The following is a 15,932-nucleotide window of genomic DNA, read 5'->3' on the forward strand; positions in this document are numbered from 1 at the left end:
TGTCCGTTAACCATTCTGATTTCAATTTGGGTTCAAGAATGAAGAGCAACAATAAATATTGTGAACATAAAGACAGAGGTCAACTTCAAGGACCTCTGTCTTTGTGTTTACGATATTTATTGTTGCTCTTCATTCTTGAACCCAAATTGAAATCAGAATGGTTAACAGACAAACTGCTCAGTGCTCAGCAGTCCTGATGAAGGGTTCTGAACCTGAAACGTCAACTTTGCTGCTCCTCTGATGCTGCCTGACCCACTGTGCCTTTCCAGCTCCACTTTATATCAACTGCTCAATGCTTAAATTGGTCTTTAATATGGGAGATACAGAGATGCAAACATTTCCAAAGTTCTACATTTAAAATGATCAGCAAGTCCAGCAGCATTTGTAGAGAGAGAAACAGTTAAATGTTTCAAATATAACTCAATTCCTCTCCTCACACTTGCAGTCAAGCCTCCTAAGTATTTCCAGCATTTTTTGTTTTTTAAGATCAGCTTTCCAGAATACAAAGTATTGTACTTTTGTTTTAAATGTAGATTTCCTCAGCATATTGTCCATCAAAAGAGACAGTTAATTTCATAATATTCCTGACTTCAGATTTAATTATTAAATTCTGAGTTCATACTAAGGCAGCAGTCCATGACTGCTTGCCTTCGGGAATTGACTCTACATAAAATAGCTAGAAGTGTTGCTAGAAAATGGTTTCTCTCCCTTATACCAGCAACGTTAGCATTACTTATATAATTTAATGTGTTTGATAGTCACTATTCTGGATACTATACCACAAAATACAGCTGAAATATTACAACAGACAACTGTAAATTCGGCACTAAAGCTACAAGTTCTGCCATATCCAGCAACCAACATAGCTCTCTCCTGCTGTTCAGAGAATGATCTTCTCATTTGAACATCACATCTTTTGTCTGATCTCTCCTTAAAGTCCTCAATATGTGTCACCCTCCAAAGGTGAAATCTCCTCCCCATTCCATTCATGTCATGTGAAACCTCCCCCAACCTAATCCCTGACAGCCTGCTACAGTCCTTTGCTCCAATGGTTTCTGGCATTGTTAATAATTTCCTTTGCACAGGATTTATTTGCCTTCTCTTCAAAACTGTCATCATCATCACTCTCAACTCCTCTGTGCAATTGAAGTATCGCATCTCTCAGCTTCTTTTCCTCAAGGTTCTTGAGTGCAACATCATTCCCCAATCTCATTCATTTTCTGACCACTCACTGGTGAATCCCTTCAAACCCATTTCCCTTTTATCACAACTTTGAAACTCCCCTGACAATAATCTGCAATATTTTCCTCTGCAATTTCTCTGTAATTTTCACTGACACGACCTTTCTTCTGTGACAATGTCCTTCCTTGATTCCACAGCTACTGACGTTAACATAACCAACATTTCTCCTAGAAATAGATTCTTCTCTCATCCCTGTAGTTAACTTGGAAATAGCCCAAGGTGCTGATCCAATTCATTTTTATGTTACTGCTCAATGGTATTAGCTGTAGGTATGAGATCAGCTTCCATATGTATGTTAATGATACTGAATTTTCAGCTCTTCCATCAGTCTTGGGTCAGCAACAACCTGTCATCAGATTGCTTAGATGATTATGTATTCACTAACTTAACACTGGAAATGCAAAATCTATATTAGTCTCGTCTAAAATTCCATAGTCTTTTCTCGGGTTTTACTTTTCCTGTTGCTAGCTGCTAAAGCTGAACCTGTTATGTGCACTATCAGTGTCCTGATGGCACAAGCTCTACCACTAAGCTCTATTATATCCTGTTACATTATGATGCCTGACTCTGCCCCATCTCACAAGTGTTGCTGCTGAAATAATCATCCACGTGAAACTCCATCTGATTTCAAAGCCATCTGTAATTCTGCTGCCTTGCTGCTTCCATCTGCATCATCCAATGTGACCAGAGTCAAAAGACCAAGCAGTTCAAGCTGAGTTGGAAACTGCACAGGGCAGCAAAGATATGGCGGTATGAGATCATGAAAAGACCACTTAAGGTAAAAGAACGAGAAACCAATGGTTTCTGTGTCTTCCCCACTCTGTCACACTTGTAACAATTTCCTCAACGCTAACTCTTACTGTGAAATGCTGTTCCCAAACACCCCCAGTTGCTACTTCTCAAAGCCCATGGGTTGGACTTTTGACACCAGTTGGAGGCAGGCAGGCGCTGAAAATGGCTCCACCAGTTTCTACTCTGCATCCTACCTCTGGGATATTTTTGCAGAGACAGGATTGGTGGCCATCTCTTAGTTGGTTAATCTCAGTAGGAGCCTAGTGGAGACAAATTAAAAGAGGTTGACCAGTCAGTTTGAGTGCCTACAGAACAGAAGAGGCCAGAGTGCTAGGCAGCCCAGCAACCCTCCCAAATGCCTGGGTGCATAATCATAAGAAATCACAGACTGACCTCCCATTCCCAAAGAGTGAATACTGCTGAATCCATTTGTTTTAACAAACAATTTTACAATTTGGAAAGAGGGAAAAGTTCATTTTGAAACATTCTCACCCTTACATTGGTAAACACTCTGTTGCTCTTTTCAAGCTGGACAAAAGTGAGGACTGCAGATGCTGGAAACCAGAGTGGTGCTAGAAAAGCACAGCAGGTCAGCGAGCATCCGAGGAGCAGGAAAATCGATGTTTCGGGCAAAAGCCCTTCATCAGGAATAGAGGCAGGGAGCCTCCAGGGTGGAGAGATCTCCACCCTGGAGGCTCCCTGCCTCTATTCCTGATGAAGGGCTTTTGCCCGAAAAGTTGATTTTCCTGCTCCTCAGATGCTGCCTGACCTGCTGTGCTTTTCCATTCAAGCTGGAGCTCATCTACCAACCCTAACTCAATGCAAAACTAGGTGTCTATGCCAATAAAAAGGGGAGTTCCCTCAAAAATTCAGATGAGTGGCTGGTTCCCCGATTAGGGTTTGTCACACTGAAACAGCCCAAACCTCCCCGGAGGAAAAGTACAGCCCTATGTCTTTGACTGTTTTCAATCATCTCTCCTAACTCTTGTGTAACTATTCATCATTTGATTCGCCTCTATGTCATTCATTACAATAAAGGTGCAACATGAATACAAGTGACTGCTGGCATAGAATAACCATTTCAACTAACCTAACTTAACAGAGTCCATTGAACTGTTTAACTAGTATACAATGATTCAGCTTCCTCCTATGCTGGTATGAATGAAAAATATAAGACCCAAAAACAGCTTTTTTGTGATTTTGTGACTAATGTGCAGTAGGAAACAATCTTTGCAGATTCATAGTATTCTATACTTAACCTCATGAATATTTCCCACATGTTTTGAACTTATAAACATCATTAGCACATCTTTTGTGAAGAAGCTGAAAATAAAATTGCCTCTGGACATAGACACTAAGTTTTGAAAAATAAAATCTGCGTGTGTTTCAGCTAAATGAGCATAAAATAGCCCATCTAGGCTAAATTCCCCACTGACAAGATTATGGGACTGTATGCACAAACAGTAGGACTTATATTAATACGATATTTTAGATTGAAAATGTTGATGCAGCAATGATGCTGTATATAAACGTTGTACAGTAAGCATTTAGGATGCTAGTGTAAAATTATGCAGTAATCAAAACAGAGTCTGTGAGTAGAATCTAAGAATAGGAACATCATGTCAGAGCTGCTCTGCCATCAGATTTATATGGGAATAACATGTCGTTTATGCATCAGCACACAGCAAAGGAAAGCAATCCCTATGAAGCTAATCTAATAATAGACTGTAAGTTAGTGATTACTGTTTCATGTAAAGTAGTTCTTGGTAGCACTAATGGCCTAATTCTGAGGGACTTGCTACTTACTGTGGTGAGACTGGTAACTGGAACAGTTCTGACAGATCTACAGGCTCAGGTTTACTGCATGGATTAGCTTGAATAGCCATATTAAATGAAACAGAATAAAATAAAAACAATTTTACACTGAGTGAAGGCCTGACTTATAGGAACTGGCAGCTTCTGTGGCCCAAGGCACAGAATTAGTTTTGCCACTCGATAATTTGACTGATTCACTTCACCGCCCAGAACAGGACATTTTATGCTTGATTTATATGTAATCAAGTCACCTGCTCAGTGCTGGGAAAGGCCAAGTCAATCCTAATCTGTTGAGTACGGAGTATCTGTTAAAGATTACAACACATCAACATGTTTCCTGCCATTCTACAGGGACTTTATGAACCAAGATCTTAACTGTTTCTGTCCTTGATCTTTGCAAGCTGCAGTAACATCATTTCTCTCACTGTATATAATGTTAAGACAAAGTTAAAACTAACCAAGTGTAATTATGTACAAATTTGATTTTAAACCATTACTGGATTAAGCACACCTTTGCAAAAGACCATTTGCCAGAGTTTGCATTTCAGCTGTTTCTTGGACCATGTGCGGCCAAACTACAGACTATTTGTGATAACATTGTTGCATTGATTTTATAATTGTTCACATTGAAATTGAGAAGATCTCTTGAAGGAAATGAATTAAGTACTGTTCAGAAAGGTGTAATTGAACCTTTAATACTGTGGCTGGTTTGCTGTAGTCATGTCAACTTTAACTCTGCTGTAAGTGCCTTTGAATACAGTCTGTCGGTGTGATTAAACGTACATCACTTGAAACATGGTTTCAAATTGGTGCAGCTGAAATGTGAATTTTCTGAGCTGTAGGACAGACAGCTTCTGGAAGAAACAGCAAGAAAAGAGCAACAAAATACAATCTGTAGCTTTGAATTACTGGGTAGTTAAAGTGGCTGTTCATTTTTCACATTACTGTGGAATTAAAAGGAGCCAAGAGACAGAATTGGAATATTACCATTCTCAGTGGGAGAACTCTAAAACAGCTTCAGAATATTTTTCTAAAAAGCACTGACATTAGAGCTACAATTCTGCTATCAGAGCTGGAGAAAAGTCACTCCAAGCTGTACTGCAGCATAGATCTCTTGAGGTACAGGAAAGCTAGAAGGAAAAGATTTTGCTGACTTTGAAGTTGCATTTTGACCCCAAACTAATGTTACTTATGTGCGATATTTATCCAATATCAGAGCTCAAGTAAAGAGTATGAGTATTGATCATACATGACTGCACTTAGCAACATACTGAACGTTTGGCCAACTGAAATCATAATTCCTCAGAGATTGGACTGTTTTAGACTTAAAGAGACCCAGCCATGACAGCATGTCTGTTCAATGAGGAAAATCTCCCACTCAAGATAGGGAGTGACCTGTGTAAAAGCTGAGGTTGTCATAATCAGCTCAAGTGAGTTAATAGTGAGTAGACAAGGTTTGTATTGTGCGGAGAGACATTCCAAGCCAAATGAGAATATAATGATTAAAGAAAAGAAATTTTTGTAGAAAAGCCAACAGAAAGATCAAGGCCAATGGACAGGATGTATATATTGCAGAGGGTATAACACAGAAGCAAAGGAAGCAAGCTCAGCACAGTAAAGTAGCGCTGTAATTAGAAGAAGCTGAATCACTTTGTAAACCAGTTTTTAGAAAGAAGCAAAAAAAGTCTACAAATAGCTGGAGACATAACAGCTAGTGATTCTGAATCGCTTTACACCATACAACAGTTTGCAGCCATCAGGTTAAAAGGTATAAATTGTTTGTGACCATTAGATTGATGACTGCAGAAGGGAAGAGTCAAGCGAATAAGAAGTGTTAGATAGGCATCTCTGCCTCTTACAGCATCATCAATTTTGCAAAGCCATGCAAAGTCATTCAAGATTGTGACCCAATAATGAAGCCCTCAAAGGTAAAGCTGAAGATATATGATGGAACAATACTTATGTCAAGAGGAGAAATTAACCTGAGAGCCCAATGTAATAGGAAGTGTGAACATCTGGAGCTCCAGATACTCAGCATTAAGCAAAATCCACTCATCCCAGCTGAAGCAAGTCTAAAGCTTGAACTATTAACCCGAAAGAAGCCAAGAGAGATTTGAAGCCTTTCACAGACCACTAAACCATTAACTGCCAAACTGTTCCTGAAAGGTTGCAAGAAGTTTTTACCAGCCTTGGATGTCAGCCTGATGAATATTATTGTGAAATGGAGGACAGTGTGAGCCCAATGCAGCATCTGATGAGGAAAGCTGCCCTCAACCTGGAAAACAAGACAGAAGAACTGGAAAAGGAAGCAGCAATCAAGGAAATGACAACGTCTACAGTCTGAATTAGCAGCACGGTAGCAGTGAATAAACCTGGGAAAACAGATATCTAATATAGATCTAAATGATCTCAATGAAGCTTTAAAGATATCTCACCCCCATTGAAGAAATTTTGCTGTAATTTGCCAGGGGGTGAAGGACTTTACTGCCCTCAATCTGAAAGATGGTTACTACCAGGTGAAGCTGGATGAAAACAATAATTTCCTAACCACACACTCAATACCAACCAGGAGATAAAGATGACTGCAAATGCAGCATCTGCAATTTTTTTGTCTCTGCAAATGCCATTTGACATTTCCACTGCTTCATAATAGTATCAACACAGACATCATGAGATAGTCAGTATTCTTTCAGGAATGGAAGCTATTGTGGATGATCTACTCATCAGTGGATGTTGAGAATGGAAGAAATCATAGCACATCATAATCAGAATCTGATGCAGCTGCTAGAGGAAGCTCAACAGAAGAATCCAAGAATGAGCAAGAAAGAGGTACTATTGCAGATGCCTTAAGTTAGTACTGACAACAAACAAACTTCACCAATTCTTAACAATGTGAGAGCTGTAACAGAGATGCAGCAGACAACAAATGTAAAGACAGCACAATGATTTGTTGGATTCATGATCTTCTTAGCAAAGTACTTTCCTAATTTGTAATCAGACTGTGAACTGTTATGCAATCTTGTTGCTAAGGATGCTAAGAACACAAAGCAGCCTTTACTAGAATCAAACAACTAATGGCAGCAATGCCAGTGCTAATGTTTTACAACATGAATGAAGATGCCATCTAGCACTATGATGTTAGCGAGACAGGACTTATCCTTGTGCAACCAGTTGCATTTGCATCCAGGGTGTTACTGCAAATTGAACATGCACTCAGATAGCGAAAGAGTGCCTTGCTATTGCATTTGCTTGTAAGCAAATGTTTGGGAGAGACAAAGTGACAGTGAAGTCCTTCCAATCAAAAGCTTCTTCAAAGCATCTTCCTCAAACCACTTCTACCTGTTGTAAAGCATGTTAGTTAATTTACAGGGATATCATTTGGACATTGCACACATGCAGGGGAGGCAGACGTGCATTGTCAACATGCTGTTGAGAGATGCACTTCCAACGATGGAGGTTGAGGATACTAAGTCAGAATTGAAATCACTCAGATTCAACGAAATGCAAAGCTCACCCTGGGGACAGCAAAGAAAGTTACCTCAGATTACAACGGGATCTTGATCAGATGGGCCAATGGGCTGAGAAGTGGCAGATGGAGTTTAATTTAGATAAATGTGAGGTGCTGCATTTTGAGAAAGCAAATCTTAGCAGGACTTATACACTTAATGGTAAGGTCCAAGGGAGTGTTGCTGAACAAAAAGACCTTGGAGTGCAGGTTCATAGCTCCTTGAAAGTAGAGTTACAGGTAGATAGGCATTTGGTATGCTTTTCTTTATTGGACAGAGCATTGAGTATTGGAGTTGGGAAGTCATTTTGCAGCTGTACAGGATGTTGGTTAGGCCACTTTTGGAATATTGCATGCAATTCTGGTCTCCTTCCTATCAGAAGGACGTTGTGAAACTTGAAAGGGTTCAGAAAAGATTTACAAGGATGTTGCCAGGGTTGGAGGATTTGAATAGAGGTTGAATAGACTGGGACTGTTTTCCCTGGCACGTTGAAGGCTGAGGGGTGGCCTCATAGTAGTTTATAAAATCATGAGGGGCATGGATAGGATAAATAGACAAAGTCTTTTCCCTGGGGTGGGGGAATCCAAAACTAGAGGGCATAGGTTTAGGGTGAGGGGGGAAATATATAAAAGGGGCAATTATTTCACGCAGAGGGTGGTGCGTGTATAGAATGTGCTGCCAAAGGAAGTAGTGGAGGTCAGTACAATTGCAACATTTAAAAGGCATCTGGATGGGTATATGAATAGGAAGGGTTTGGAAGGACATAGGCCAAGTGCTGGCAAATGGGACTCGATTAGGTTAGGATATCTGGTCAGCATGGACGAGTTGGACTGAAGGGTCTGTTTCCATGCTGTACATCTCTATGACTCAATGACTGTAAACAGATTCATTGAATCAGAAGGCTAAATATATTGATGAAACCAAGGAAATTATGCAACATGATGCAATTTTCCAAGTACTGTAGGAAATACTGATGAAAGAACAGCCTGAAAGCTTCAAGGACATACCTGTTGGCCTCAGGAATGTATTGAGCATACAGAGATAAACTGATAGTCTAAGATGGACCTTGCACAACAGAAATAAAGTCATTATCCTCAAGAAGATGGGAAATGAGATAGGGAAACATATCCATGTGAGCCATCAAGGAATTGACAGCACTCTGAGAAAGACAAGACAAGTAGTCTCATGGTCAATCTATCAAATGAAGGACGATTTAAACCAATGCAGTGCTTGTAATGAATACCATGTTTAGAAAGCTAAAGTGATTATCACATGTGGCAACCAAGAGAGATGATGGATGAAACCTAGAGTACCTCCACATTCACAGGAAATTATCATCTTTTCCCTATCAACCACCATATTGGAAGTGAGGTTAGGTCATGTCAATAATTTTTGTCGAGCCCAGTGAGATCAGAGAATGCCTGAAAGCACATTTAAGTTCTTATTGCATTCCAAATGTTATGATGAGTGACCACAGCCTTCAGTACATAACTGAATAATTCAGCCACTCAGAAACTTAACACCATACATCGTTACCGCACTAACTCCAATCAAATGGAAAGGATGAGGGGGATGTGAAGTTCATCAAAGGGATCACAAAAAAATTGAGCAACTCCAGCATAGTCTTTTGAAAGGCAATCCTAGAATGGAGAAATACGTTCAATGAAGGCATGGAAAATATCCAGTCCAAAAATTAATGTCACATCATGCACGAACTACTCTTGAAATGGTGAAAAAGCAATGAAGTCATATATAGTAACATGTGTAATATGTGAAACAATAGAAAGCCATTTTTCACTTTGATAAAACTGCTACATTATTGCCAGAGGAGCTGAGCATTGTAAAGTCAGAGTGCAAACATTCAACAAACCTCAGCCCACATGGCAACCTGGGACCTATGTAAAACAATCATCACCTTGAATTTGCATGAGATGAATAGCCAGGTATATTGTAGCAACTGAAGACATAGGAAGAAGCTATGCTTTTACCAAAGGCAGCAGAGCTGGAAAAGATGATCTACTCTCCTATAAGTAACAAATGAGCAACAGCTTCAGAAGTCTACTGTTTCCCCCCATAACAGAAATGGATCAGGAACAGCACTGTATGTGGCAATTATAGTCCTAGAGAAGCAACATCACCCCAAAAATGAACCAACACCAGAGGAACTGCAAACAACAAGGTACATATGTATCATTAGGAGACCTACATGATTTAATGAGTATGTATGCAATGCATTTGAAAAGACTGGCAAAAATAGAACTGATGACAGTTAATGCACTGTTTAGGTACTGAGTCATAACTTCTCTCGAGACTACGGATACAGAGTAATTTGCAACTAACTGCAAATGACAATGCTTCTATTAATATAAAGAAGTTTGTTTGGAGAAATGCAACTGTACCTTTCACTTATTGGCTATCTTGTCATAGTCACATGATATCCATCACTACTGTAAGTGTTTCTGTATGCAGGTCATGGGAGCTATTAAACACATATCAATTGAAACATTTGAATTGGGCATGACCATACAAACAGCATAAACAGCTACAACATAACATTACTTTTGCTCATTATTTCATAAAACTGAAATGTTTGTCAATTGGAATCATTTTAAATCATTTTACTTTTTATGATCTGAATCAGAATCCTCTCGTCTAACTTGCAACATAAGACGATCATTGGGCCCACTGGTCTTTTGCTCCAGTGGAACATTCAATGATATCTTTCATTAAGCAGAAAATTATTTCCCTGTATTTGGAATATGGTAACATGGCCAGCAGAAATAACTATTCTTCAACAGCTAGGCACATCTGAGCCCAATCATGTCACCTCACAGGAATAGCAGGCAGCATTCAGGCATACAAGCCCTGACTAATTCTTTCCTCTCTCCTAAGCCATTACATGAGCCAAGCTCAGCAGAACTTAGCTAATTTAGCATAGATGGAAGTCAGAACTTGGGATGTTCTGGGTTTGGAAGTCTCAGTAATACATTGGTCAGCATGTTAACCAGAACAGACAATTTATGATTGATAAAATGCAAAGTAATAGGCTGCTGAAACATCAGAAATGTGGCAATGACTTGGGAATAAAATAATCCATTCTGAGCAAAAGAATGTAGAACCTTCATGGAGTTTAAACAGATATTCTAATTTCAGGCAATTATTGAATTATGTAAACTCAGCTCACTAATTAATACAGGTCAAATTCCTTAATTTTTTTCCTAAACTCTTAAATGATAGTTCTTTTTCTAAACTAAAAACAAAGCTTGTTCAGTCCAGTGCATTCTGTGGTTGGATTCATGTCGTACAAGTGCATGATTAGACACAGCCCTGTCATGAACAATTAAAGGTGACCTTGTCATATCTAATAACTGCAGAGCATCTACACTCTTTCAATGCTTAAAAGGTTGGTGAAAGTTTTCCTGAACCTCTGACAGTCTCACTGTCAGTCACAGTCTTGTTTGTTCTGTAATTTGCATTAGGATTTTCAGACACACATTTCCATTTTGTATGTGTAAAAGCTACACAAGACAAATCCTGTTGAGTTGTTTTGGGGCAAACCAGATGGGGCACAGACACTGTGGGAAGTGTGATTTATCACAATGACAGCAGCTACCTTAGCAGCCCAGAATAAGTCACCTTTTTTTCTCATATAGGCAGCTTTAAGGTGGAAATATTGGATTTTAGAAAAGCACATTTTAAATTAAGTTTAAGTCATATGGGCGGCACGGTGGCACAGTGGTTAGCACTGCTGCCTCACAGCGCCAGAGACCCGCATTCAATTCCCGCCTCAGGCAACTGCCTGTGTGGAGTTTGCACAGTTTCCTCCAGGTACTCTGGTTTCCTCCCACAGTCCAAACATGTGCAGGTTAGGTGAATTGGCCATGCTGAATTGCCCATCGTGTTAGGTGTAGGAGATGGGTTGCTCTTCGGTGGTTCAGTGTGGACTTGTTGGGCCGAAGGGCCTGTTTCCACACTGTAGGTAATCTAATCTAAAAAAATGTATCTAATCTAATAACCGTGTAGAACATTGCATTATGTTAACCCATTCCCATTTAGTTATTTGATGAATATATATTGCTTTTAAAGTGAATTCATAGCCATTTGGGGCTACATTGGTTACAAGAATAATATATTTTGAAATCAACTAACTAAATTAACATGAATTGTGACCACTCATTATACTCCCCTCTGACACCCTGAAACTTCTTATAACTCTTTATGACTCCGTTGATGATAGGAAAATCACTTAAAGTGACATGTGTAGAATATCCCTCACTTTTGCTTTATTTGCTTAGATGTCATATTATTCATTGTTACTGGAGAGGAACTAGAGCCACATTCATATCTTAATTATTAAAACAGTCTGACTATCAATAGCTGATATCAACAATAACATTCACTATGGTGGTAGGGAACAATTGGTATGTACAAATCATCACAATTGCATGAGGAGGCAGAGATTGGTTACACTTCTTTGCATTATGGTGAATATCAAACACAAACTTCTTCAGTCAGTGCCATTTGAAAGCTGGCTTTCATACGCTTTTGCTTCTCTTTTCACTCGCCATTTACTGTAGTTTGCCTGGGTTTCCATCACTCCTCACTCTCTTACAGGAAATGGGGTTCTTTGAAGACTTTAGTCCTTTTGGAAGTGGATGGAAATGGAAGAAGGAGTGCACTTCACTCACAGGCCTTACATTTGTGCAACATCACAGGATAGACAAATTCAAGGATCTCGTGCTTGGCACCTCCTGCCAAACAGGCTTTCAACAACTCCTACATCAAGTATGATACTTCTTCCAGGACACACAAACAATTTATTGTTTTCAGCTGTGTTAGAAGTATTAACGTCTCAACTATAAAACCTGATCCTCAAACCTAACATGAAAAAAGCTTCTATTGAAGGGATTGAAACTCTTTTCCTTTATTTTGGAGAACGGTCAAGTACAATTCCATTGTCATAAAATCAGAGAATGAATGGTCAAAACCAAATTAGGTGCCCTGGCATAGAATCCTTCATTGTAATTCAAATTGGATGACTAATTCTGAATTATTTGTTCCTTCAATATCACATGCAAGTTCAGCATGCAATCCCAATGGCTTTGAAAAGTGACAGAAGGGACAATAGTACAATCCCCTGTTTTTTCAACTCTGCAGAATGACTTATGGGACACTGTTACTCAGTGGGCAGACACTCACAAATCTCTGCACAGCTTCAAATGGAACAGTATCCACTAGCTCAATCAATGCCCTAATGGTGTCACTTATTGCCAAGCAAATTGCTGCTACAGTGCTTCAACCTCAGGTAAAAACTAACTTAGATTGTGCAAAGTGGCTTTGCAAGAGGTCTCAGCACAACAATTACTGAATGAATCCCAGTATCATCTGAGTGTCTGCTCCAGAAGGTGCAAGAACTTAAGGTTGCCCTGGCTTCCACCCCACTGAGGGAAAAGAAAGCTTTTACCAACTGGAATTCTTATACAGTAATTTAGTTACTTGACCATATGTATAGAGGAAATTAAAACATCCTTTTTATTAATTAACGAAAGATGATCATTTATGATCACTGGACATTTCAAAGATCTTTATAAGCATGAACGCTAAGGTTGGAAGACAGGAATCACAGCAGCAATTTGTATCCAAGAAATAATTTGATTTTGTAATGTTGACTTGGGGATGTATATTGTCCAGAAAACTGGAGATGGTGCTGCCGCTGTGAAACCCTCTATATCAGGCTAACAGAGTAGTCAGGGCCTTGGTTTAGTGTGGCAGCTAAAAGTCAGTATCCCTGAAAGTGCAGCACTCCCTCAGCACTGCACTGGAATGTCAGCCTAGATCACGCATCAAATGTTTTTTTTTAAAATATGAAAACTAATTTTGAAGAAATTTGCCTGACACACAAATTGTTCAGAGCTGAAAGACAAAAAAATTAGCAAAACATCAACTTTCTTTTTGGAATAAAAAAAATCAATAACAGAATTACTTATTAAAAAGAAAAGAATTATTTTTGCCTTTGTGTTTTGCATAATATTGTGTGATATCAGTAAAATCATCTTTAAAAAGTATTTAGCTTAAAATGCTGCGGACAAAAATAATTTTCCAGGCCATAGATTTTCATGATATAAAAATAGCTTATAAATGCATATTCAGAATAATTTATTGTATTCAGCTGTACTAGAAATATTTATAGCACAACTATAAAATCTGATCCTTAAACCCAAGGACATACCCCATCCAAATAAGAGACAGACAACCCAACAGTTTTATTTCAAGCACAATACCCTTTCTTGTTAAGAAATTCATTTGAAACTATGGAACCTACTACCTTGGATCAGAAAACTATAGTATTATCCAGTTATTTAAGTTGAAATTCAGTTGATTTATTATTTCTAGATGTCTTCATAAAAATAAAGAACTGGCTGCTTAAAATTCCAAGTCACAAATGGGATGTTAAGAAACTGAATGCAGGTCAAGAGCCATAATGTACCAACGTCCAGACTAGATGGTTGAGCTCAAGTCATGGAAACAGAGAACTTTCTGATTCTGAGGTGAAACTGTTGCCAATTGAGCCATGGCTGTTAGAAACCACATCCATGGGCCGGTTTAAAATGAGTCAGTTCAGAATTCTGGTCATCATTAATCCATTAAACAGTTCATTTGGAAAACTGTCCTAGACCTCTGGTACTAAGTACACCAACTCTCGTGAGTTATGGTATAACAATGGACTGAACTTTAACAAAATGGGAAGAGAACGAGATGCTTTGTGGTTTGAAATGCTGGAAGAATTTAACAGTGATCCTATTTACCCTTTCAATATTCCAATATTCCAGCTAGCCTGGGCACCTGGTTGGTTGTAAGGCAAGGTGGATTTCAGGCCTTCAGTGAAGGCTGTAGCCAGCAGGGCTACTGAAGCAAATAAAGTAGGTCCATCAGTTAAGTGGAAAGGTACTTACCTTCAGGATCCCGTGGTCTTCCCTCCCTTATCAATAGCAAAAAAAAATCAAATCAGATCCCTAAAGCTTACTCAAAGAGGTACGTTTTAAGATTGTATAAAGGAAAACTGATTTAGGAGGAATCCCAGAGCTCAGGGACTAGGCAAGTGAAGACATACCTATTAGTGACAAAATGATTTAAATCAAGAAGTTCAAACAGTTCAAAATTAGAGCAAAGATAACAGATCACAGGAGATAGAAAGGGCAAGATGACAGGATTTGAGAAAAAATGATGACAATTTTAAAATAAGGGCATGTCTTAACTGGTTGCCAATATAGGTCAGCGAGCACAGCGCTGATGGGAGAATGGGATTCGGCACCAGGAAGGACATGGGCCAAGTTTGGGACAGCTTCAGGTTTACCAAGAGTAGAAGCTGGAGACCAGCCAAAAGTGCAGTGAAGCAAAATCAGATATTGCTGGAAAAGCTCAACAGGACTGACAGCATCTGTGAAGAGAATTCAAAGTTAATGTTTTGGGTCCAGTGACACTTCCTCAGAAATGTTAACTCTGGTTTCTATTCACAGATGCTGCCAGACCTGCTGAGCTTTTCCAGCAATTTCTGTTTTTTGTTTCTGATTTACAGCATCCACAGTTCTTTTGGCTTCTAAGAGTGCAATAGAATTACACATAATGTGTGCTTCAATGATGTAACTTGAGAGTTTATACAGTTGACTTAGTGACCCATACAGACCAACATGGCATGGGTTTGATCTGTCTGGGCTGAGCCAGTTGATGGGGAGAAAATGAGGACTGCAGATGCTGTAGATCAAAGTCAAAAAGTATGGTGCTGGAGAAGCACAGCTGGTCAGGCAGCATCTGAGGAGCAGGAGAATTGACGTTTCAAGCATAAGCTCTTCATTAGGACATTCCTGATGAAGAGCTTATGCTTGAAACATCGACTCTCCTGCTCCTTGGGTGTTTCCTGACTGGCTGTGCTTTTCCAGCATCACACTTTTTGACTCTGAGCCAGTTGATGTCAATCAAGGCAGCTTAAGGTTGAACCAATTGCCCTCAGAGCTTTGGGTTAACGGGAGAGATCGGGTTAAACTCTCTTATTTCTGAATCTTACGTGCACTTTGTAGGCATCAGCTGAGGATGGACTGAAATTCATTAACCCGTTATTGAACAGACCACTTCCATTCTCAAACTTGAATGCTGGACACTTGTCAAGATATCAGAAAAGGACCTCAACCTATGCAATTCTATTCAACGGAAAGCCAACACATTAGGGTGAGGGGAAAAACTGGAGAAAATTGGCTAAAGATTTTCTTTCAGAAAAAATATATTATTTTATAAATCACTCTTTTATAAGTTGACTGTTAAATCATAGATGCATCATGAAATAACATACATAAAATCTACAAGATCAATTTCATGTTTAAAACATTTTAAAACAAAAGATGTACTTTCTGAGAACTGTACGTGAAAGCAATCTAAGTTTACTAAATAAGTTTAATGGACGAAGACACAGATGTTCATTAAATCAAGGTCTAAAGAACTAAATCCCAAGCAGTCAAAAATATAAGTATTTAGAAGCAGCAGTTTCCTTGACTTTTAAATGATAGAAGCAAATGAATCTCATCG

The 15,932-nt window shown here is 39.0% G+C and overlaps 1 protein-coding gene across 5 annotated transcripts in view; it reads right to left on the reverse strand.

Annotated features, from left to right (window-relative positions):
- Positions 1–15,932, reverse strand: part of dacha (dachshund a) — a 403,352-nt gene that overhangs the window by 192,435 nt on the left and 194,985 nt on the right. The gene's annotated exons all lie outside the window — the stretch shown is intronic.

This window comes from Chiloscyllium punctatum, chromosome 25 (genome assembly GCF_047496795.1).
Source record: "Chiloscyllium punctatum isolate Juve2018m chromosome 25, sChiPun1.3, whole genome shotgun sequence".
NCBI classification, from domain to species: Eukaryota; Metazoa; Chordata; class Chondrichthyes; order Orectolobiformes; family Hemiscylliidae; genus Chiloscyllium; species Chiloscyllium punctatum.